Below are 26,434 nucleotides of genomic sequence, written 5' to 3'. Positions count from 1 at the left end.
GCACTTGCAAGAAAAAACGGTCGCAAATCCCGCGGTGGCAATGGACGTCACTCCTTTTAAGAGGTCGCGGCGGTGTCGCCTCGTCTGCAGATCGTTGCAGTGTTGATCCTTGCTCCAGGAAGCGGCACCCGAAGTGTGCTTGTCGCCGGACTTCCATGGCAGCAGCGGATGGCTCGTGTCGGTGACAATGAGGGACCGCGTGCGGCGCTATAACAGATCTTTAAAGTGACTGTCAGCACTTGCAAGAAAAACGGTTACAAATCCCCTAACCGAACCTAACCTAAATGCTCTTCCGCATCAGCCGCTTCTTCGTACACTCCGGTGGAGCGCGGAGAAGTCTTTCTGCCCGAAGCTCTCGACCGAAATGGTAAGCGCACATAGGCCTCCTGCGTTGCTCAGGGGGTGCTGCGAAAGGGGACTCGTTAGAAGTTGTTTTTGGTAGTACAAACTTGAGCGTCTCAAATTGCCACACATGTAAAAGCGTGCCTGCTCTAATACGGAACGCCAGATCACGAAGAAAATACAAAGAAGCCGCAAAAATTTGAACGCTTTCGAAGCACTGGTCAAAGCTAAGACGCTAAGAGCGTGAGCCAAGATACGCCGTTCCACGCCTTTCAAAATAAAAAGGGAGAAAAAAAAAAGCACCGGGATTCCAGATATTTTGGCGTCCCTACCCAGAGATAAGAGACGCTTACCCTAGCGGTTGCGGTGCTGGCATGTCTTTCGGCGTTGAATCTAGCAGAATTTTGACGTCCAAATGTGTTTTTTTCCGTGCTTCAGCACTACAGCTTGGCTTAGAAAACCTTAGTAAAGGTGCATATGTAGCGTAAGGCTTAATAGGGTGACCTTGTACTACCCAAAATGGGGTCGCCACAGTTCGTCGAAGCTCCAAAACCGGAAACCCATCTCCGTTTTTCAAGATTATCGCGAATCTTTTTGTGCACAATACTGATTATTTAATCTAATGTCAGACTGTCAACATTGACGGTGTTGTTTTGAGAATAAGATAACTTGGAGCTACTGCCGTACCTTTTACACACACCATCGAACGTGTCATTCGCAACCGGTCCCAAGTAACCAAGATCAGAGCTCGTGACGTCACGGGGAGGCAAGTACTGGTCGTGGCGTCACAGATCGGAAGCATAAAGCCGCGGTTAGACCGCTAATACATCATTCAAAAGACAGCCGGCAGATACTGTCCGAGGCATTCCTGTTACTACGACGGCCACATTGCTCATACTGTTTGCAGAAATGCTCGAAGAATGCAAATATGCATGAAACACACATGCTTCGAACAGACTTAAGCTGGGTCACCAAACAATTCTGTCTTCATGTCTGCAGGGAACACTGCGTGCTTTGTGTGAGCGGTGTAAGACTTTAAGATTGCGCCACGTTAACCCCTCGGCACCGATAGCGCCGCGCACTCGCCGAACATTAATACGGTCGCAAAAGAGACCCGGCATGGTTTCACTTCCCCGCGCACATCGTTTGAGTTTAGCCATTATGCAGAACAGCCGACGGTCTCGCGTCATCTCCGCTATGAACACCTCTTCGCTCCGCTTGATGTCGGCACCCTTGGTCCCAAGGTGCTGCCTCCGCGGCTGCAGTGGCGTAGACTCCATACCCCGGCGTGAAATAGTAATCGCGGTAGCGAATCGGAGCGAATCGAAGCGAGGCCCTGTGTGGGCCCACTCAGGGAGCACCTGCCGCCGAACATTGCGGTCCCAGCATCGATTTTTCCATCCTGCATCGCCCCGTCCCTCCCTGCCCAAGTTCCCGAGGACTGAATTGAATAGAGCCGTCCGCGGCTGCACTTGATCGCGTCTCGAAGATCGAGAAACCACCCGGAATGACCGCTCTGCGCTGGGGGCGACCTAAGCACCCAAAGATGACCCCGACGCTTGCGGTGTGGCCGACTTTTTGCCGGACTCTTCTACATTTGCCGATTTTCAATCGACTTCAGGGAGGTTTACACAAAACAGGAATCTGCAGAGAAAGCTGGCTGGAAGACATCGGGATTTTGAACGTATGTTTAACTGATACCAATGACGTGTGGGTTCATTTGCATTTTGTTTTGTTGCTTACCTTACCTTACGTGTTACTTGTCCTATGAATGCCGAAATTGCGCGAAAGTATGTGGTTTTTAGCTTCTGTTTTTGTTTATTTTGTGTTTATTTTGTGTCATGTGATGTCTCTTTAGGGTACAGAACTAAATACATAATCATAACAAAATTTAAAGATATCGGAAGTTTTAGATTGGTGGTCGTCGTTTTTCTGCATAATATCTCTATTCATACTGGCGTCCGATTCGCAACCGCGAAGGGGATCTGCTCGTTGCCATCATCAAACGCGCGTGAAATTGTATTGAATCTTTAACCAACCGGGTTCGCAAAAGCTTTGCGAACGCGGTTTAACCGCCATTGTACATACGGTGTTAAAGCGGTTCTGAATAGACAATTTACGTGATTTACTTGCGGTATATTACAAGGCGTATAATAGGTCTAAAATATGTAAAGCCAGTCGCCTTGTTTTAAATTTTACGTTACGTGCAGTCGCCAAATTTAGAGCGACTTAGGGCGAATTACAAATTAAACTTTGAGCGCCTGAAGTTCCCCTCCCCAAAAAACGTATCGTCTTCCGAGAAAGACGAGAGCCAACTTTCGCGGACAAGCTGAGAAGCACGAACAAACACAGACAAAAAAGGTAGCGGTCTCTTACACATCAAATCTGTCCGACTTCGTGCCAAGGCGGTGGGCCTAGTTCTTGAACAGCGTATACGAGCAGATGCTTCGCTCCTTGAAATGGGAATTTCTGCGCGCGTGCAGGGTTCCCAACTCCTAGCTCTATACAAACACGGCTGTTAATGAACAACGATTCGGTGTACCGCCTCCTCGCAAACGCCTCGTCCGAAGGTGCGAGCCAATTCGTGCAGTCAAGCTGCGCGGAGTAAATGTTTTGAAAGAAAATAAAAAGGCCCCCGGAAGGGAAAGGGCTGCCGTCCAACTTGCGCCAAGTGCCGGAACACACCATCGGTGCGCGCTTCCTCTTTCCGGTCCCAGGCCGAAGAACCGCGTTAGCCTTTGGTCAATTTCTCGGTCGTCGTCCAACCGCGCCACGGGGAGGGAAACTTCAGCGCCTGCGGCGTCCAGGCCCGTGCTCTGCACGCGGCGCCATGCAAATGCGGCCTCGAGTCCCACGAGAGCGAGAAGCGGCTTGCCTCCAAGATCAGCTCTTCGGGGCTGCTTCTCGAGTAAAGTGGTTTCCACAAAGAAAGAACGAGAGAGAAACAGGGAGAGGGGGAGAAATATTGAGAGTGAGTCGATTATGATGATGATGTTTACAGCGACAACCTTCCGGGGGGAGAGGAGAACACGCGCGTAGCTTTAATTGGCGTTCGCTCGCGGGTTTTCACTAACACAGCATAACAAAGAAATTGAACCTCGCCTAGAGCGGCCTGGCCAAGAGCGCTTCGCTCCGATCAGTACTTTGGTCGCACGAGAAGCGGCCTTCGAATTGTCCTCTTCGATTTCTAAAAAACAAACAGGAAAGTACGGTTTTTTGTCTCCACAGCTGAAGCGTACCGCTTGAGGCGTGAGTGTTCCATCTCCTCCCCATACGAGCCGCATGAAACATATTCAAGGGGTGTGAAAAGGATGGAGCGCCTACTTCCCCGCGAATCACGTAGGAGAGCAAGGCTCTATATTTCGCGATTTTCGTCAAAGCTGAAGTTTTGGAATAATTCGCGGGTTTTCATTTTTGCGATGCGGTGGGATCTCAATATAGATTCCGATGTGTACCGGAATCGTTCGCGGGACCCTTTTTTGCAAATCGTTGGCGATTCATGAAAGTCGCGAAAATTAGGTCCTTACAAAAATTAAATCGTTTACAGTATGTAGAAAAAAATCTGCCTGCATTAGAACGTTCAGCACGACACATGCAGGTAAAACGCCATGCTGACTACCACAGCGCGGAACGTTTGCGGTTTTTATGGGCTGTTCCCACCATTATAAATGGCGTCCGTTGATAGTGTTGAAGTCGATGTAAGGTGTCCGTCATCGATGTTGACAAATCCTCCAAAAACATAATAATAAAAGAACAAAAAAAAAACGAGATTGCAGATAACGACACACTCAAAAGTAGTTGCTGTTTTAGTTGAAGACTTTTGAGTGCTTGTGTCGTTACCTGCTGTCTTAGTTTTTTTTATTCATGTTTAATGTACACCAGCTAGTTTGCGCCCTTACATTTATTTCCTTGGTCCTTCAAAAAGATCGCACGCCGTCCGGAAGAATCGAACCTAGGTCCACTGCGCGCGAAGCCGAGACGATATTACTGAGCTACGCATAGCTTTCTTCTAATTTTTTATCAAGGTATTTGTCTCGTCGTTCAGTCGACCTTGAAAGCCCTTGAGCGAAAACATGTTAACGACACGAAAAGTACGAAAATACGTTGGTGACATGAAAGGTACCGAAACCCACGGTTTGTCACTAGACGACGAGATGGCGTTACTTGTGCCCGAATCAGAGGGGGCACAAGCCCATCTAGAGAGGAGGACACTGTCGCACGGGCAGCGGTGAAGAGCGGACGTGCGACATGCCGCGAGATTAACGGCGCCGAAAGTTCGTCGTCGAAGGTCGCGCTGTCTTTGGAGGTTCGCTCTCACTGGGGATCGGCGCTTGGGCCTTAAGTCGTCTCAAGGATAACATAAGAGACCCTGTGGATTTTTTGTTGGTGTTTTGCAAACAGTGAAATGCTCCCAATCACAGCGTCGTACAATGAACTGTCTCACTCGAATTTCGTTATGGGGTCTTATACTTCATTCTGCAGCCTTTTTCTTTTGGCCGATGATAAAATGTTTTTATAGATTCTGACAGCTTCAAAAACGTTTTCAGCCTTATTCGCTTCAGGATGGAGTTTCCGGTACACAGCTAATAGCATACGTATACGCTTTCAATAAGGTGACGTACCGCCATCCGGATATCGCCAGATGGCATGCAGAGAGCTACGACACAGCGTTAATTACCTCCGGCCTATTTTTTGGGTTTTCGATAATACCCATTGGCCACTGCGTGTGCTCTCTGTAAAACAAAATGTAGCGCATAACGCTTTTGTCTTGGTCCGGGTCATACTTTTTTATATTTCTGTAAAGAAAAAAACATAAGGTAAACTTCATTTTCTTGGGAGGAGCATTCAACTACATGCGAACGCCGTAGCTAATTTTCTTCTAGAGATATGCGATTTCGAAGCTCGAGGCATGGAGATTTACAAGCTTTCGCTATGGTGTTATGCAGAGCCCTCGATTTCACACCGAAGGATGTATGTAGAAATATTTTCGACTTATTTTATGAAAGGTTTACGACACGTACACATAATATTAAATATTATGATAAAGTATTTGTATAAAAATATTTACAAAACACGTCAAATAAGCGCGTTATAGAGACACATTCACAAATTATTAACCAACGAACAACTTCGCACATATATCAAAATGATAATCTTTAAATCCCTTGTACTAATATACAAAAAAATATGCCCAGCGATTATTTTAGGGCTGTTCGTAATGCAGAAATGCAGGTCATTTCTCTAAATGCGGTAAAATTGCCTGTCAATATTAAAAAGCTGCACCTTTTCTTTTTAATTCTCTTCAACCGTTTACAGTGAGTTGAACTAATTTGTGATGTCAAATCAGTGCCTAACGTATGACATCCTTAGGAGAGAAGCCACAACAAACCTTCATTCAAATTGAGCTAGCTTATCTTCGGTATAAGGGCCTTGCCGCACGACTTTCGGCTCCAAGGAGACCATTTTTAACGACTGACAAAGCCTGTTCAGCGGTGCTGCTCTATCGTGGGATGTAAAAAGTTATGATGTCCCAAGTTTTGATTTTATATTTGAATTTATTTGTGTTGGCTCCTAAGGGCCCCCCCCCCCCCCCCCCCGCTCTTTTTTTTTAATTTTTTTTTATAACACGTCCGCGATTCAAAACACGTCCGTTTTAAAACTCGTCTGAGAATTTTACGGAGCGCAGTAGAAGGTAGCATGCCTTATGTATTCATTAGGTCAATGAATTTACGAGTTTTGATTTATGCGTACAATGTGCGTTATTTATATTCTACCTTTACATTTATTAGTTGCAAATTTAATCTTTAAAAGTAATGATTAACCTAATCATGTTCCACTTATTTGTTTCCTAAATTTGCGCTTTGACAGAAACCAATATCACATGCCTTATTTTGTGCGATGCGTACTTTTCACGGGAACCATCTGGCCCGTGTTTCGTGAAACACCCTGTATGTATAGGTGTGGGCTTCCCCCAAGGACATTACTTTCATACCGTATATATTTCACATAAATATACAAAATATGAACCTGACCATTACTCTTTCAACTGATATTGAAACATGCAACCACAAAACCTTCGTGGTTTTGTTGTTTGGAGCTAAGCCGAGTTTGAGCGTAACTCAGCTCGGAGCGTGGAGCGAAAGCTTGCCCTGCAGAACCTCCTGGGTACGATCCTCACCCTCTGCTCGTTTTGATCTGTATATGAGTTTTGTAGCGGCACGCGTTCGTGTAATCACTACTGGGTGGTGCACGTTAAAGACCCTAGGTTAGCGGTTGTACTGCACTGGCTAAATTTCTCATCTACAGCTAAGAGACAAGTCACCCGGTGAGGCAAACATAGCATCAAGGCTGCCTAAACATACACGCAACACAATTTTTTTTTTGTAACTGGTTTGCTGTTTTTTTTTCTTTCTTTGTACACACTCAGATGAAGACTCGTACGTGATTCGTTACAAGTAACGAAATTACTTGTAATCCCTGACATATATCCCATAGTTTGTAACGGAGAAGTCGATGTCTTAAAAGGTAATTGTAAAGTAATTTCTTTAGTTTTTTTATTTCGGGAATTGATTGTAATTCGTTACAATCAATCCCTGTTACAACCAAGGTTACATTGTTTTTTTTTTCAATCAGGAAGGAAAAAAACAGAAATTTTAATTCACGACAAATCAAAATCGTGTTTTTTTAATGGTAAGTTTTACCGGTGTCACCTGCACTTAACGCAAGGTATGGCACCCTTCAGAAGCTGAAAGAATTACTTCACGTAACCTAAAGCCTCACCGTAAATCTTGTTTTTTTTGTTTTTTTTTAAGGTTTGGTTGTTTGCATATCGCAATTCGTTAGCTTGCTTTTCCACAATGAAGGAGAAAGCACACTTGCATAAAGACCCGGACTCTCCGTGCAAAACTATTAGGCAAACTCCAGAAATTTAAATGTTTCATCTTATTAAAGGAAAAAAACATCTATGTGCGCACAAACTAATGTAGCGAATCTGTGGGCACCTTTTTTTTTGTTTCTGGTTGTTTACCCCTACACTATTTCCTTGTTTCCTGCTGTCTAAGAGGGAGAGTATGACTTCTTTGTGACAACAGGAAGATAATCCACACTGAGTTATGATTACAACGCAGTGAAATGCACAAATGCAAGTGAGCTTGACAAGAATGACGAAAATATTCGTTAATGCACACTGCACGGTGGCAGAAGCGAAGTTAGGTGGAGCCGTACGGCTCCACCTAACTGTGAATTTTTGTGAATTAGTCTACTGTAAATAATAATGTTGAAATAGTTCCATTACTAAAATCAAAAACATGAACACGAACAATGAAAGTTTGACGCGGCAGCTTGCAAATAACATAGATATATCATCAAGATATGGGAAAAAAATCAAATAAAACCTTCTTCACGGCGCTAGCGCGCTTACTTTTCTGACGCTTTTATTTTTGTGTCGTGTATTATACAACCACAGTTTCAAACAACAATTTTCTAAATAAAAATAAAAGGATCCAGAAAATCAACCGCGGGAGAGATATCCAGGATGACGCACTTTCCGCAAACGCCCGCTAATGGTTCTAAGAAAAAACAGCAGACACTTGATCGCATAAGCACGAGGGACCCACCAAAAAGAAGAAAAACAAAATTAGATCCGATCCGAGCAAAAAATAAACGCCACATGATAAAATCAGAAAGAGGAGAAAGAGATTGGCAGGCCCAAACTTCCGGCCATCATGCACTCAATTTCCGAATCCAGGCGAGGCGTGGCTCACTCTTCTGTCTGGCTGCGCATTACTAGTCAATTTCACAGCCGTCTGCGCATCTTCACCGCTTGGTTTCTAAGACGCCGACGAACGAAATTGAGACCTTCTTGTGTGGCTCTTACTGTAGGCACCATTGCAGACCATACTCAGCAACGGATCTAAATTGTGTTGTCTGCATGTCTATACACCCTGGAGTCAGTCTTCCTCAACGGGAGACTTCACTCTCAATTATAGATCAGTAACTTAGCCGGTGCAGTAAAACGAGCGGATTTATGATGGTTTGTTTTTCTGTGTAGCTTCAATAACACGCATTTATTTATTATTTTTTTTATTTATTATTTCAAAATACTGCCAATCCCCGAAGGGATTATTGCAGGCATTGGTACACAATAAAAAGATACATGTGAGGCACTTAACAACGAATGAACAACACTTCTCGTCATTCAAAACATCCAATAATTACGAAAAAAGTTCATCTTCGACTGCATTGATAAATGATTCAACAGTGCCGTGACTGAACACGTGTGGATCAAGGCTATTCCAGATTCTAATGGCAGAGAAAAAAAATGAGTGTTTAAAAGTGTTATTATGAAACGAATAGTCAACAAGTGTATGGCTGTGCTTGTGTCTAGTCGGTCTTGTGTTAGACAATTGTACGTACTTGGATGAGTCAATCTTAAAGGCGCCTTGTAAAAGAAGGTAGAGAAATTTTAGACGATTTAATGTTGCGCGGTCAGTAATGGTCTGTAAACCTGCTCTTTTCAGAAGCTCTGTAGGGGAGTCAAAACGACCATACTTATGATAAACAAACCTAATTGCCTTTCTCTGAAGGCTTTCAAGTGTGTTTATGTTTATATTCGTGTGAGGGAACCAAGCAATATTTGCGTATTCAAGCACTGGACGTATAAGGGTTTTATATGCTAGGAGTTTTGTTTCACAAGACGAACCTTTTAAGGTTCTCTTCAGAAGGAATAATTTCGTGAGAGCTTTATTAAATACATATTTAACGTGTGCGTTCCAGTTAAGATCAGATGTTATTAAGACTCCTAGGTACATATACTCGGTGACTCTATGCAAGGGTTCATCTTTAAGGCTATATTGAAACTGGGAGACATTCTTTTTCTTTCTCGTGAAACTCATGGAGACTGTTTTTTCTTTGTTAATCACCATTTGCCAGTCATCGCACCACTCGGAAATCTTTTTAAGAGATTTGTTTAGTAGGATGTGATCGTCTTGGTTCTTAATTTCTTGATATATGATACAATCGTCAGCGAATAATCTTATGTTAACATCAATGCCATCGGCTATGTCATTTATGAAAAGAAGAAATAAAAATGGAGCTAAAACGGAACCTTGTGGGACGCCGGATACTACAGCAACTGGTCGCGTACTTTGTCCCTCGTGATAAACAAATTGGAAACGATTTTTTAAGTAGTCTTCAATCCATGCAATTATCGGTCCTTCGCCCATAACATGTTTAAGTTTTATTATCAGTTTGTCGTGGGAAACGCGATCAAACGCTTTCGAGAGATCCAAGAACACTGCATCTACCTGACTTCTGTTGTTTATGCCCATTGTGAAATCGTGAAGAATCTCAATTAGCTGTGTAACGGTCGATAGTCCACTTCTAAAACCATGCTGATGTGGGAATAAGATATCGTTATTTTCTACAAATGATGTCATGACTTTGAGAATAATATGCTCGAGAAGTTTGCAGCAGGTGCAAGTAGGTGATATGGGCCTAAAATTTGAGGCTAGAGTTTTATCGCCAGATTTATGTATAGGGATTACTTTCGCAACTTTCCATTCGGCGGGTACCGAAGAAAGGAAGAGAGACTTGTTAAAAATTAACACTAAATACTTGCTAACCCATTCGGCGTATCTTTTAAGAAACATATTCGGAATTTCGTCAGGACCGTTACCTTTTTTGGTGTCTAAATTGAGTAAAAGTGCAAATATACCTGGTTCCGTAACTATTAGGCTTCCAAGTTCTTCAGCAGTGTTGCATTGTGGTAAAGTTAAACCGTCATTACCATCATCAGCTGTAAATACCGACTTAAAGTAATTGTTAAATTCATCTGCCATTTTTTTCTTCCGCCGAAAAAGCGGTTGATTGCCCCACCAACAAGCCGGGTCCGCCTCGCAATTACGGCCGTGCGGCGTCTAGATGAAAGCTTTACCGGTGAGCGACACTTGTTTAAATTTTGCGCTGAAATGACGTTCTGTCTTCTCTGATTTCTAATCACAATGAACCACTGTTCTTGTGAGTCCTGTGAGACGACGTCGGGATACTATTTTTCTGTCGCTAAACCACCGGCAGGCTACGTTCTCGCGCTAGATGCTACGAGTGGGATAGCTTTTCGCGCTCGTCCACGTCGAAGGAATATTAACGTGTCGGGAATCGTGCGGGAATAAGCTGATAATTCCGGGAAGAGATAAGTCCCCCGCGTAAAGTTGCGACTACAGGACCTCGCTGGGCTGCAGTCGCGGACCGATGCGAGCATTGCGGCGACGATTTTCTTAATTTTACTAGTGTTGCTGAACACGCTTCCTGCACCAGCATGCCTCAACAGTAGGCAACTAAAAGGCCAAGGCGCGACCTGAACAAAGACCTCGTGGATTTATTGACAGGTATTTTGTCCCACTTTACTGAGGCAGTAGGTTGAGGTTACTGGGACCTGCTCCTGCTGATTACTGGAACTACTTTTTCTGCGAGTTTGAACAACAATCTGTCTTGAGATTCTTTCAGAAAGAGGGGCAAAACAGTTGAAAACGAAAAGAGATGAAGTTCAACAAGGCGGTAAGTTGGGCTAGTTGGTTGAACATTGTCAAACGTGAAAAGAGCGCAAAAAATTGAACAAAGGACAAGTGAAAGAAGTGCACGGACAAAGCGCTTTGTCCGTGCTCTTCTTTCACTTGTCCTTTGTTCAATTTTTTGCGCTGTTTTCACGTTTGACAACGAAAAGAGGCTAGCCTCGACTAAATCTCCCGCAGAAATATCTTCAATGCAGATGCCTGCGCATAATTTTAGTCGAATTTTTATGAAAATGTTCATTTGGATGGACAGCTAGAAAAATTTAATTTCTTTTTCAGGTTCAATATGACCAGACCACATGCAAGAGTTTAAATATTGGGTGGGGGTTTGAATTATACTTTCCTGTCTAGGAAATGTTAGGAAGAAAATGTTGTGTCGCAAAGAAAACACCATCTTCAATGTCTCGAAAAATAATCCATGCCTGTCAGTGTTTAATGGCTGCTTCAATGAATAAAGTGAGTTTCGTAATATTTCCTGGACACACATAAATTAATTTTTAAAAAAAGGTTTCTTGCATCTTTTCAAGCGTTTCCAGGAATGTACCGTATTTTCCGGGCTATAGTCTGTGGACTGTACACATTTAAAAGTTGAAATTTTAGGTTGTGTAAGAGGAGTTTTGTTTTTAAGTATCAATGATTATGAGACGAGACAGATTTTGTGACTGAAATAGTATGTTAATGATGATTTATGCATACTATATGCTTTTTTTGAGCAAAAAAAGCATACCTTTCTTAAGGTGTGCTGTGAGAAGATTTTTGTCTCGACTAATCATCAGGGGCAGATTATGCACAGAGTGTAAACAATGTAAGCAAAAACTTTTATTTTTGACTTTAAATTCGCCCTTGCAGACTATACTGCGGAAAATAGGGTACAACAGCATAATACAACGCTTTTGGTAATGTTTTATTGACAAAGAAACACATTTTTATTCACAGTTTTTTCACACCCATGAGTAGGTAAGCATACAGAAACTTGTGTCAATATAAATATTCTTCCGATGCTCTTACCACGGTGACATTGGCGCAGACTCAAAGTATGCCCAGCAGGACCCTTGCAGATGATGTACACATTTCAAGGAGCAAGGCCTTTCGAAGAACTTGTAGGGCCAAGAACCCAGACTACTTCATGGATCTTGCATGGCAGATCAGCTGTTCGTGACATTCAAAATGTCAAGAAAGATGTCTCCCAGTTCGTGAGAAAGCAGTCATCACCTAGACGTATCTGTATATTTAGCTAAGTTATACTTAAACTTGGGGTATAGACTAAAATAAGACATGTAACTTGAAAAGAGAAGAGACTACAGAGGTTACAAAATAACTAACAATACTTCTCGCTGGCTAAGAACTGGGCACATATAGAGGATGCAAAATAGGCGGGGAAAGGTCACCTGCATACTATAGCAAGAGAGTGAAAATTAATTTAAATCAACTAAGAATCTTTCACATGCAATTACACGGTTGGTAAGTTCCCTGCAATTAGTCTCCATTCAAATAGGTAACCTCGGCTGGCATCTCGTCTAGTAACTTGTTGTATGTTGAGCCTCAGCATCGTCCTTGCAGGTGTTCACGAAGTGCACGTCACAGATCCTCGCTGACGATCGCGGAATCCGAACTGAACCGCCCCCACTGAAAAAGTAATCAAGAGTATAAGATCTCTGGTGTGATCAGAGGAAAATCAACACGAAATAATAAAAAAAAACTATCCTTGTCCTTGACAAGCAACGGCGTGCCAGGCATTTTTTTTTTAGGAGGGGGGCTGGTTGAAGTGTGCATTCCTTGTGTGCGTGCAAGGAGGGGGATGCATGTGTATATTATAGGGTCGTACATGATGGCGATAAACAGCTCAACAAACGGGAACAGCGATTAAGCAACACACACGCAGGACAAAGCTGTACTCGCCACCACTATAAGCCCCTCCCTTAGCTACAAAGTAAGAACGGCAGGACGTCTCTTCTGAACGGCCGACCTTCAGCACGTCTTCGTTGCCCTTCGCAGCGATTTGGCTGCACGTGCACGCTCGAGGCTCGCGACATAGAGGTCCTATCGAAAGTTGTAAGCTAGTGGGGGAGGTGGAGTAACTGAAGCGTCTCATACCGTTTTCTTTCTGTCAGTGATTATACTTGAAATATACGTGCCAAAGGGTTCCAACACCACGACCCAGGCCCCGTCAAACGCTTCAAGGGAAGCAACAGACGCGCACGTAAATCAACTATTCCGTCACACAGGCACTGCCAACTGAATTTCCCGCGTTCAGCAGTCACGCTGTTTTTGTTCTGGCATCAATTCCGTTTCGTTTTTCCGGCGTATTTAGCAGAACTCACCTTCCAACGAACGAGAAACTTACTTTTGTCGGAGCACTAACGGGGTCCAGGCTTGGCGCCGTTCAAGTCTCGTACGGCTTTTCAGGGAAGCGGCAGAAATTTTAGGTCTGACTACAAGAATATCGGAGGTTGTTACAGCAATCAATAACAAAAGGTTTGTGCTAGCCGGGCTTTAATATCTTTTCTATCTATATTAATATTATTGAATAGCGTATCGGACCACCTATGGTGGCGAAGCGGGGTGAAAAACAACGAGCCACTAGGATTGGCGTGTACCGCCAGGGGCTGGAATGGCGCCGTAGTCAGCGGCGAAACTTGAGCGCTTCGGTCCTATAACACTTGCGTTTTGTTTTTTACCCTAGGACAGTTTCGTTTCAAGCAGACATCCACACGTTACCCAGAAAAGTAGCTAAATCCCGTCACTGGTTACTCGCTCGAAAAGCAACTAAATATATTACTCGTTACAGAACCTTAAAAGGAACGCGTTACTTTACTACAAAATAACGAATTACTTTTCTCGTTCCTGGATGACCAAACCCACAACTGCTTTTGTTTCGTGGTTTATTGTTTTCTTTTCAGTGGTCGTTTCACTTAAGAGGGGGCGCACCTCAGAGCCCCATAGAGAATACATGAGGTTTTTCACCAAATTAAAAAAATTCTCACATAATAACGGCTGCGCGGATCTTCTTGAAAGTTTCGGCTTTAAAGACATTGAGTCATTATCGAGACACTAAACGCAACAGAAGTTTCGTCATAAATTTAATTATATTCTTTAAAAAATCATGAAAATGGTCAAAATCGGCTAATTCGGCACTCTTGCGTTCGGAGCGAATTTACAAAATTATCTAAATTCAAACATAAAAAGAATTGCGCTTAATGTCTTCTAAATTTATTACGGAATCGAATAATATTCAAATTATTCATGTAAGTCGATTTGTTCCGTAACTACAGCAAATATAATGAACCAAGGTGTCGGTGCTTGTTTTCGTCGTTTTTAAGGTACCTCTCTCTCCCGTGCGGTGGCGCTCGCTGTCCACGAAATGCGAAATCGTCCGTTCGGAGATCGGCCGGATCGGCACTGTGCGAGGTGTTCTTCCGCGGCCGTATTCCGCGCCCGTATCCTGTTTCATTCTGCACGCCGAGGCGTCAGTGTGCGTGTCTTGCTTTCCTGGTTCTCGCTGGGTAGGTCTCCGTGTTTTCGCAAGTGGCAAATTCACCTTGGAGCTATGGGTCGAAGACAACCGTCCTGTGGCAAGCGGACCGCGAGGTGTTCCACAACCTCGCGGTCCGTCAACGCGTTGTGCTTGTTTCTTTTTTTTTTTTCTTTTAAAAACGGGCTTTTTTTTTTCTGACGCAAAGTTTTATTTTATCGTTATCCTTCACACAAACGTCCTTCGGCCTTGGGGTCGTGGAAATTGGGGATGAAGCGTGCACAGAGTAGATCGTTGTTTGCCTCCTTTTTATTTTTCACGGACGTCCTGTGACCTCCGTACGGTTCGTGGTCACCACAATCTAACGCGGGGAAAAACGGGTCGCCTGCTCTGTAGTCAGGGTATTCCTAGGGGAGGGTGATAACTCGCTGTTCTTCTGGAAATTCACATATCACCCAGAAAGGTGACATGGGTAATGATTACGGTATGTTTTTTTCCGGTGTTTATTTTTGAGCGAAAATCGGTTTATGTTTTTCGGTGCTTATTTTTTAATCACCAGTGTATTATGGGTTGAACGTCTTGTGATGACGCTAAAAAGCGTTGATAACCAAAGAAAAATGCGATTGGACAAGAACATTTCAAATTTCCAATTCTATTCACATATCCATTACGCTCTTCTCGTGGGAGCATCTATCCTGACGAAAAATGCCAAAGTCATTGAGCTGTGAACGCATACTCAGTGTACAATCTTTCGGCCTAGAGAGGCATTGCGCACGCTCGAACGCGCTTCACAGCCCAGTAGACGAAGTTGGTGGCACCCAGAAGGCGAGTTCTTGAATGGTCTGTAGTAGGCAAAAGAAACAAATAACAATCAACGCATATCAGCTCTTCAAGCGAAGAAGCGCGTTTCTAAGGTCAATGGTTCCGGACGGCACTAATGTTGTTGGCGTTGTCGTAAGATGACGTCAGTTCATACGAACTGACGTCATCTTACGTGATGACGTGACACAAACACGTCATCTTACATGATCTCGTTACACGAAATGACGTCATCTTACGTGATCACGCTGCACGAAATGACGCCATCTTACGTGACCACGTAACACGTCATCTTGTAAGTCAACCTCGCCCCACAGCAGCGCTTTCCGGGCCCGTCCAGTGCTGTAGTCGAAAGCAAGCTCCCTATGGCAAGCGAAAGCTTCTGAAGTCTCACATTGAGAATACTCGCTAGCGACCGTCTGTGGAAGCTTCGCACGTTGAGGTTTTTGTCGAGATCGAGCCATCGTGTTCCATTAACTATAGTTGAAGTTATCGTTCAATAAAGCCCTAAAAAATATGAATGTAGTTGGTGTAGACATCAAGATCTAATCAAAAATGCGGTTTGACGTCAATTAACGTGCATATACAAGTGTAGAAAAAAATGAGTTATTTGTGCATAGATGTTTAAAAAAGTGTTTATTATTCGACATAGGACTTTGGGAGAAGGATGTGTTCAAATTTTTCTTCATGAGCGCAAATATACCTGACGCAATAAATAGTGACGATTTCATCGTCCCAGTGGTGAGCAGGTGATTTCTTGCTCGAAACAATGATGCCATTTCATAAACCAAGTTCTGTGACATATGCTTTTCCAATGTCTGGTCACTATTTTGTAAACCTTTCAGTCCAAACGAGTATACTTCTGTTTGTTTTTGTTAGCTTAGGAGGGGGTCACAGAGCCTATCTCTTTGTCTTCCTCTAGGACAGACGTACAGAGTTATACCGCAACACGCATCTGTGGAACACACAGAGCTATCGCTCTCCTGTTGGCGGTACAGTAGCAGACGACACAACGCAGCTCCGTAGTCTATCGAGGGCACGGCTAGCCGCGGCCCGTAGCGCGACCGTTCAGACTTGGGAAATGGTTTTGAAGAACCGAGAAATGGTATCTTGTGTACAATAATCACATGTCGTTGGTATATCAGTATTCTACTTGCTAAGCCAAATAAATATTTGCAGCTTGTGAGAATATGTTTGCGTGACGATTTACCGTTCACACTCCTGACGGATGTTAGCGAGTCCTTCATGTTCGTGGCTCGCAGTTATCGGTACCCCCTCGGAGTGACTTCACCATATATATTTTTTTCTTGCTTGCAGGACATCATAAAAATCACAAACACGCGAGAACAAAAAAAATCTTATGAGTACGCGTGATTTTGAGCTTCGCAGCTCTAAAGATGCCCGTAAATGTCGTCCAGTCTGTTTTGTCTATACTCCGTTTCACCGTAATTTGGCAACCCTCAGTCGCGGAGCAAAGCACTTGACAGCTACTTTTACAAGCAGTACTATGGCACCTGCAGCGCGTCTCCGACTGGTGTGGTTAGCGTCTTATGCTGGCCATACATCAAAAGTTGTCCCGAAGTGCAACAAATGACGTCACAGAAGACGGAGTGTCACGCTGTTGCATCTCGCGATCGTGGCAATTCATCGTAGAAATGCTGGCGAAAACCACGAGGGAACACGAGTGTCGCTGTCGTCATGGCGTCCCAACGAAAAGCAATTATACAATTTCGACGTTTTTGTAATTCGGTAATTTAAATTACTGTATACAATTTTTAAGAAAGTAAAGACATCATAACCAAATAGGAACTTCCGTGCCAAAACATGCAGTGCGAAGTGAAGACAACTACTATCTTTTTTTTTTTTCTTGATGTCCACAAAAAAAAAAAAGGCTATGCAGCATCGATCCTACCGTTTTTTTGTTGTTTTTTTCGCACATTATGTGATGTCCTCTAACACGAAAGTACCGACGTAAAAGCGCTGTAGAGACGATATAAAAACAAAAATTTAAGGAAATCGAGCTTTGTAGTAAACGGAAAAAAATAAATAATTAACGACTTTTTACGGTAAACACTTCACCTCTAAGTAGAACTTCAAAAAAGTGACGGTTACGCGCTTTCATGCCCATTTCAACAAAGTTGGGAGAACGATGTATTGCATCTTGTGAATAGACATCTGGAGCAGCATGTTTATGTTAGAGGCATTGTGTGTAATCGCTGCGCAGTACCTGCCAGAAGAAGATATTATTTGGGCAGTCTCAACCGTTTCCGTCTGTGTGTGCTACGAATACAGCAACTCTTTTCGTAGAAGAAGTGATGAGGAAATGGCGTGCCCTTGATGATACGATTGTGATTATGAAATAAAATTTTTAATCAGCCAATAATTGCGACCTGTCCGGTCGCCTGGAACCCCGACAACAACTATCGTTTTCTGGAAAGTTCATTCTAATATTTACACGTTTTGTGGAGTTCATCGAGCGAATAAGAATGTTCCAACGATGACCTAAACCTACACGAGTTCCCGAATCCAACTCGGCGCTTTTGAATTTTAGCGCCGTAGATAGTTCTGCGAACAGAGTATACTTCTGTGCAAATATTCGTCTAACAGTTTTGCAACGTTGGAAAGCATCGGAATGATTCAGAATCACTGCGGAGTTGATACTCGGGAAGATAAGACGGGCACTTGGGAGAAACGGACCGTGGCATTTGAGGCAGGGGCACAACCGGGGGACAAACGTGCTACAATCGCATACCCTTCCAAGGTCATTGCTTGGGCGACCGCGCGCGCGCCCAAGAAACCTTTCTTTTCTTCTTTTTAGGGGTGGTGGGGGGGGGGGGGGGGGGGGGGGGGGAGTGGAGGGGAGTGGTGTAGGCGCTGATTGTCTTCCTCCTTTGTGGCTTTTGACAGACGCACAACGAGACTGGCAGAACAAGCGCATGATTCATTTCTTTCGATGGAGGCGTTCTGTCTGTGTATGCAAACATGATTTTTTCCCCTTTTAGTAGTTAGTTGTTCTTGCCTTGACTCGGGTCCCAGTGGGTGCGTTGTCGTTGTATGCCCACTATTTTTTTTTTTTTAGTTTATGGTAGTTTTTGCGCTGATGGGATATCAAGGTAGACAAAAAGTTAAAAAAAATAAAATAGCGCCTCGACAAAAAAAAAAAAAAAAAAAAAAAAAAAGTTTTTGCGATCAGGAACGTTTTCAAAGCCATTTTAGGAGCCTGCGGTGTTACCACAGGTGCAGGATTGAGAGCGTAACCCACGCACTTGAAGAGAAGGGGAAGCTCTCGTCTTATTGGAACTCTCTTTTATGGGTTTCCACGTCGCGATTGTCCTTCAAAATCAACTGTCATTTATTTCTCGCTCGTGGCTTTCAAGTACTGGAAGCCACGACTCGAGCCACAATAGTTTTGCGAAATCAAGGTTTCGCTGAAATGGATAACTCTCACGTACAGTTCGACGCGCAATACCTTTGCCGTATTGACTCGCGAGAGATGCCCCCAACACGGCTGAGTATGGCGGTGCTCCAGACCTTACATCTAAATTTTGTTGCCTTACCTGTTACTATTTCGCGCCCATTTTGAGCCATATCAAAATGAAAGCGCATGATGAAATAAAAGTCACACTCGTTTTCCGCTCGATGGAAATTTCACGCCAGCTCGCTGTCTTTGCTGGTACCTTGAGCGTTTCCCAGCAATGCGGAGAGTTAAAAAAACAAAAAAGAAAAAAAAACACGTACGATGGCATCCTTTGCGGGATGAGGACGATTCGTCACATGCGCATTCGTCACAGGACGATTGGTCACAGGATGCTGCGTCACATAGGAACATTTGTCACAGGATGACTCGTCATGCGGGCAACTGGTCTCATTGATCGAGCAGGGGGCGATAGTAAATTGTAAATTTCAACATCTGCCCACATACCCTGATGAGGAGTTTCACAATTTTCCACTGTCACGTAAACCAATGGTTATATAAACTAATATTACAATACTCATCCGCTTTTCCTTTCATTATATTACGGGTCTTCAGCAGGTTGATCTCAGTTGCACGCTTGAACGAGCAATAATCCGACTGGCAGCCAAATTAGTTTTTAGTTTTGCCTTGCATACACCTATTCGACAAAACCAACAAGTATCGGAATTCCTTCTGCCGAATGTGTACGAGTACCACTCGTGCAGCATCATGGCTCTCTCTGTTGCGATCACCTCCATCCTTTTGAATGTAGTTCAAAAATAGTCGCTCTTCTATGGCCTCCGCATTCACCGTTCAGGACGGACCCAGATAGCTAGAACGTCTGTTACAAATTCTTTGACCTCGAGAAGCGAAAGACATGCTAAGATAAGAGGTGACCGACTTTCTGAGGCCCAACCAACATTCAATGTTCGGGACCGAATCAGAAGCTAAAACGTTCCTTACAAATTATTCGCCTTTGTCCGCCCGAACCAAATTGAACAATACATTTTTGGGGGGACGAACTATTGTGAGACCGGTTGGCCGCGTGACGAGTCATCCTATGACGAATGTTCCTGTGTGACGAATCGTCCTGTGACCAATCGTCCTGTGACGAGTGTGCATGTGACGAATGGACCGTATCCCATCCTTTGCACACTCATTACTTCTATAACACTGAGCCACCTCGTATCCTTTTGTTTTTCTTTCATGGTACTAATTTCTTTCTGCGCATTACGGCTGTTACGACGCTAAGTCTGTCTGCCCTTCGAATTTAAACTTAGGCTCAGATCAGGGACGAACCAGTTTAAATCAGGAAAATATAATTAACACTGTAGCAAAGTAAATCTATCATATCGATCGGAAATACGATTTGGCACATTCCATCTGAACACATATTGTGCACAGCGAATGCAATAGCGAGTCAGCGTGCAAAACGCCGCCACACTGAGCTACCATAACATCTCAGCGATTTTTGCATAGCACCGAGCACGGAAAAGAGAAAACAGTTATTCATTCACATAAACGAAGCAAATTTATTTAAAGCCCGGACACTCCGTACGTCCAATCTAGCTAAGGTTATCAATAGACTCGACCATGTCATTTGTCGAAACAGATAAAAGACGTTGGCAAAAATGATTAGACTGAATAAGTGAATCTAACGCACGTATTTTACCAACCGACGGTCGCGCGCCTTCAATACCTTTTCCAATTGTCATTGCGCACCTTGGACACACTTTGGGAAGCAATGCATATTTACATCGCCGCCCGAGGTCTCCATTAAACGTGTAGTGCTGACCCAAATAAAATGCTAACCTGACTCTCAATCGCTCACCGCAAAGGACGATTTCGAACAGGCGGTACTGTAGGTCACTTGAGATAAAAAAAAAAAAGAAAAACAAGCTATAGAAACGAGCGTCGTAAAAAAGGGGACCGGCATTTTTATTCCTACCTCCGAACAGAAACGAGCGCCACCCACTGCATCACACAGCGCAGAGGCCGGACTCGGTCACCGCGCGTGCATACCAAGCGCGCGCGAGGGATGCAGAAACTTCCTCCGCCGGGAGAACACGGCAGATTTCGGGATCTATTTCACGCAGCGGATAACGCGGGCCTTTTCACACCTCGATACTGGCGCCATCTAGAAGTTGCGCGTTCAACCACGTTTCGAGCCGCGCGCCATCTGGTGGCTGAAACGGACGAATAAATAGAGGTACCGCGCCCTCTTAAGTAGTAGCTGCATCTTGAAGTTTTCATCGGTTTTCCCCGCTTTATTTAGAATACATCCTCGGCGACGCTGAACACTCGTTTTACTGGCGCGATCGAGGGAACGACGGTGTTCTTCTTCAGTAAGAGATGGCAATTGTAGAATTCCCCCCTTTCTTTTGTTCTCTCTGCTTCTAATGTTCGAAGTTGACAATGGGTTATGTGCCTTCCCCCGTTGGCAACCTCCGTGCTTACATTTGGTCTGTACAGGATTGTAGAAGGTTCAACCAAGGAACGTTTTGTGTTCTCTGGGTGAAGGACATTCCCAGCTGTGCAGCTTGACTGACGTGTTCAGCGATAAACCTTGTTATACTGTCACACTGTTTAGTTGTTTTTCGGGTTGCCCATCTGCCTTTGTCTCAATAGACGCGCACTTAGGTTAGAATTAAAACGAGACTTTTTAAACGTTGTTGTACACGTTACTCCTCAAATGTAATAAAATACCGTCACTCGTTACTTGGCCTGATAAGCAACTAAATACGCTACTAGTTACCAAAAGAAAGTATCTAGGCTGAAGTAACCCGTTCCTAGTAACGTGTTACGTACATGTCTTTGCTAAAGTAACGCCGCGGAAGTAACAAATTACTTTTTGATGTAACGGTCACTTTTATGGAAGTGTAACAGTAACTGCAATTAGTTACAATTTAGCCATTGGTAATTGTAAATGTAATTGCTAACTCTTTTTTTAGTAATGTATCTTACATGTTCTGGAGCCTAGAGTGTTCCACAATGTAGTCAAAAGATCAATTGCGAGTTTTTCATTTATTGGGACAACCAACGAGACTTGTTATCAGCGTCATGATGCAATTTAGAAAAAAAAAAGATAAAACAATTAGTAATTCGTTTCCTGTCATAGTTAAGTCATATTTATTTTATTTAAATCAGATTAATTGAAAACTAGAGGTTCTTTACTACTACATATCTATCTGGAATGCATTTCTGAGCATTGCAGATTGATAGATTGTATGATCAGATCACTGATAACAATGCGGGAGTAATAATTATTGCAAATGTACTGTGTATGTAGGAACATTTTATTAATGTAATCCCCGCCATACTAGGGAAAAAAAGCTTGATTGTTTGTTGGCTAGATAAAACGATTTTGTTTTGCGTTCTAGATCCCTGCAATAATACATTACATTTTTTTTTTAGATTTTGTTTCTTTTGCACATCGATTTTGTTGCTGGAGGACGCCAGGCAACGGACGAACAAATTAGTAGAAATGATAAAAAACAAATACCTCCGGCTTTCATAACAATACCAACAATTTATCAGACGGAACGTCTGATAAATTGTTTGTATTGTTATGAAAGTCGGAGGTATTTGTTTTTTATCATGAATCCCGGCTTTTGGAACATTTTGGCAGTAGAAATGAAGCTCAATGCTCCGATTTTTTTTGAAGAGCACCTATTTTTGGTCGCGTTCAGCCTTATAGAAATCTTTCTTGATACAATAGAAGACAGACGCAAACAAAAAGCATCATATGATAGAAAAGCGCTAAATACTGAATAGTTTCGGGATTGCTTTGCGGGAGAGGTTCGATTGAAAGCATCACAGTAAAAGTGGCCTGATTTAAATCACAATTTAAAGAATGAATGAAATGACGATTTATACTATACTGATTTTTATTATCTACCATGTCCATTATTCACGTGGTTTCGGCAGAATTTGGATGAAGTCCTTTTTTGCTACTATAGCTGATACACCATAACCATTAAGCCGCAGGGTAACACTGCTGATGCATCATACAAAAATCAGTCAGCAGAGAATGTCGGAGGCGTTCCTTAATTGTATGACTGTCAGATTGGCAGTCATACAATTGCATATTGCAGGAATGTTAGAAGCTTACGTCTGCAGGAAGCAAACTCGCTTCGAACCTGGCTCAGGCGTGTCTGCGACAAATACTACTGTCATCATATGTCTGCGGGGTACATCCTGTTTTCTTCTTTTGTGTTGGGGGGTTGTGGGGATATTTATACCGCGTGTAGTTGGTCAGCCATTAAAGTTGCGACGAGTCACACGCTGTAGATGAGCTATTTAGCCAGTACAGTACAGCCGCTAGCCTGGGGTCTTTAACGTGCATCACGCAGTAGTGATACACGACCGCACGCCGGTACGATGCTCATCCAGATCGAAACGGGCAGGGGTGGGGCTCGAATCCAGGATCCCTGGGTTCTGCAGCGCGAGCTTTCGCTCCAAGCGCGTCAAGCTGGGTGTGCGCTTTAGCCCACTCGGCCACCGATCCCACTTCTTTTGTGTTATGTATGAACAGTGTTACTGCGGCTTTATCCCAGGCCGTTCTCATTGGCTGGATCGGTTAAACGGAGAAAACCAACAACTGGAGGGCTCAAGAGTGCATCTCGGGACAATACGCAACTGCGAGAATCTTTGCGAGTGTATGTAACGTCAAAACGTTCGAAGAAAGTCCATGCGCATAGTTGTTTTCCTCTTTCTCCTCTGTACGCATTTATCTTATTACGCGGGTGTTGCTTTTGTTTTTCCGTAAGTGTCTCATATGTTTCTTTATTTATTTATTTTTTCTGAAGAGGCCCATTCATTTTTTACTACTCGCCCAATTTCCATCGTTTCTTGTGCTTTGAGCGCTACAAACATTCTGGATACGCGTACTAGAATTCAAGCGCGTTTGTGTCGAACACGCGAACAGTTCCGAAAGGGAAACACTCGAACAAAGCGGGGCTGTTTGTCTTCTGCAGCAGACCGGAAACCCGTACCACGTTATTTGAATAGACCGTGGTCCTCGAAAGACGTACGCGACGGCGTCGGTTTAAGGGGAACAAAAGAGTCCTCAACGTTGATCTTTCTTTCTTTTATGCCTATGCGCTCTTACTCGTTGCAAAAAAAAAAAAGAATTAGAAGAGCGTACGAGCGCCCATTTCGTTCATCCGCGGTGCAGATGCAGATTGTCGAGTACAGAATAATGTTTGGTCCCACACGTGGAATGCTGAGCTCGGCTAGACAGTACGAGATGACCATAGTTTAGGTTTCATTGGTGTTCGACGTGGACGGGGGCATTACAACTCTAAACAATCACTAAAAGAAAAGATGAACGACAGACACTGCAGCTAATTCTTGTGTCGTAGGGACTTCGTAAATGGTTTGGCAGTTCGTTTCTTACACGGATACTCGCACTTGTATTATAACTAGGGTTCAACGTTTTCGGTTTCTATTTTTTCGAAATTCGGCGGACTTATATCGGTGTTTATTTTAAAATTAAATTTTCGGTTTTTTTGGCATATATTTATGCCCACAAAAATTTATCGGTTATTTTCGGTGAATACAAAATAAACACCAATGGACACCGGATCAGATTATCCTTGTAGCGCTGATATTTGTGATCACTCAAACAATAACGGCACAGATGCGTCGAAAAAGAAATGGACAGTTTATTCGGAAAATGTGTGCAACTGTAAAGGAAACAAGAAAAAAATACAGAAGCACAAACAAGTCAGATATGAAGCCTATGCCCAAAATCATGGAACTTCACCTTCTGTATATCAGGATTACGTGATCTTATTAGAGTACACACATACATGTACTTTCCCAGGCTCTCCTCGTTCATCCGCACTCTTTCTTTCCTGTTAATATTGTCACGGGTGGTGACCAAAAATAATAAATAAACAAGAAGAAATAAACGTTTAATGTGGCGAACTTGTGCCAAAAATAAAAGGGTACAAAACGTAATAACAGAGCGTCGCGGGCGTCGAAGTCGACGTGACAGCAGAGTCGAACGCTGGGGCGAGACTGAACGCAGATCGCCATGCGGAGCCCCTTATGTACACGTGTGGGCTTCTGGAATAATCGGCGTAGAAGGTTCGGCGTGTAGAACATTCCGACCTCGAACAAGCAACATGGTTCTCGAATTTACCAGAACATTACTTTAGAGAGTCAACAAAAATGTGCCTCCCCGGCCAGGAATCGAACCCTGGCTTTCAGCGTGGAAAGCAAGCGCGATAACCGTTAGGCCACGCGCGCGCTGCCTACTCGTCCAGCTGCGCGCGCGGCATTACTCCCCCCTTTAAAAAAGTGCATCGTCCCGATGCAATCCCAAAACAAAACAAAGCAAATAAAAAGGACGGTAAACTAAAGAGTCATTTGGAACACATAAGGTCCACAGTCCTATCGAGCGTAGTACGGCTTCAGTCGCACGACGTGGACGACTTCCGGTCGTGGAGGGCGGCGTGAGGAAGTCCGTGTTCCGTCGGGCATCACCTCGTAGTTCAGATCCCCGAGTCGACGAAGCACTTTGTAGGGTCCAAAGTAGCGCTTCAGGAGTTTCTCGCTGAGACCACGACGGCGGATCGGTGTCCACACCCACACCCTCTCTCCGGGCTGGAAGTGGACGTCCCGACGACGAAGGTTGTAGCGGCCAGTGTCGACAGGTTGTTGAGCCTTAACCCGGAGTCTGGCGAGCTGACGGACTTCTTCGGCCCTTTGGGCAACCACCTGGGCGTCGTCGCTTGCCTCGACTGCTGGTTCGTGGGGTAACATAGCGTCCAGCATTGTCGTTACCTTGCGCCCATGCACCAGTTGAAAGGATGTCACTCCGGTGGTCTCTTGTACGGCCGTGCTATAGGCAAATGTGACGTACGGCAACACCTCGTCCCATGTCTTGTGCTCCACGTCGAAGTACATGGAGATCATGTCGGCGATGGTCTTGTTGAGTCTCTCCGTTAGCCCGTTGGTCTGCGGGTGGTACGCCGTGGTGCGACGATGGCTGGTGTGGCTGAGACGAAGGACTTCCTGCGTCAGCTGGGCCATGAATGATGATCCACGGTCTGAGATCAGTACTTCGGGAGCGCCGTGCCGGAGGACGATGGACTCGATGAAAAACTTCGCGACTTCAACAGCCGTTCCTGATGGAAGGGCTTTTGTCTCGGCGTACCGCGTGAGATAATCGGTTGCGACGATGATCCATCGGTTTCCTTGCGTCGACGGTGGGAAAGGTCCGAGTAAATCCATACCGATTTGCTGGAATGGGGCAGATGGCGGCGCAGTAGGCTGAAGAAGTCCTGCCGGTCTCGTCGGTGGCTTCTTCCGTCGTTGACACTCGTGGCAAGATCGGGTGTAGTGGTGCACTGTCTTCGCAAGCTTGGGCCAGTAGTACTTTTCGCGTATCCTGGCAAGAGTCCTGCTGTAACCAAGGTGTCCCGCCGTCGGGTCATCGTGGCAGGCTTGAAAAATTTCTTCTTGAAGACTGGAAGGGACCACCAACAGCCACGCCGTACTGTTGTCGCTGAAGTTCTCCTTGTAGAGCACACCTTGTCGGATGGAGAAGGTTGGCAGTGTTCGTACAAAACCGCGCGGAACGGCGCTTCCTGGTCCCTCTAGGTGCTCGATGAGTGCTCGCAGCTCAGGGTCGTCTCGCTGGAGTGCCGCCATGTCGCTGACATCCAGAGCGCCGAGGAAACACTCATCGTCGTCCTCTTGGGTGCAGGAAGGCCCGGCCTCGACTGGGGCCCTCGACAGGCAGTCGGCATCATTGTGCTTCCGGCCGGA

The sequence above is a fragment of the Ixodes scapularis genome, unplaced genomic scaffold, assembly GCF_016920785.2.
Source record: "Ixodes scapularis isolate PalLabHiFi unplaced genomic scaffold, ASM1692078v2 PGA_scaffold15__6_contigs__length_5221840, whole genome shotgun sequence".
NCBI lineage: Eukaryota > Metazoa > Arthropoda > Arachnida > Ixodida > Ixodidae > Ixodes > Ixodes scapularis.
Note: the sequence above shows the minus strand (reverse complement) of the source record.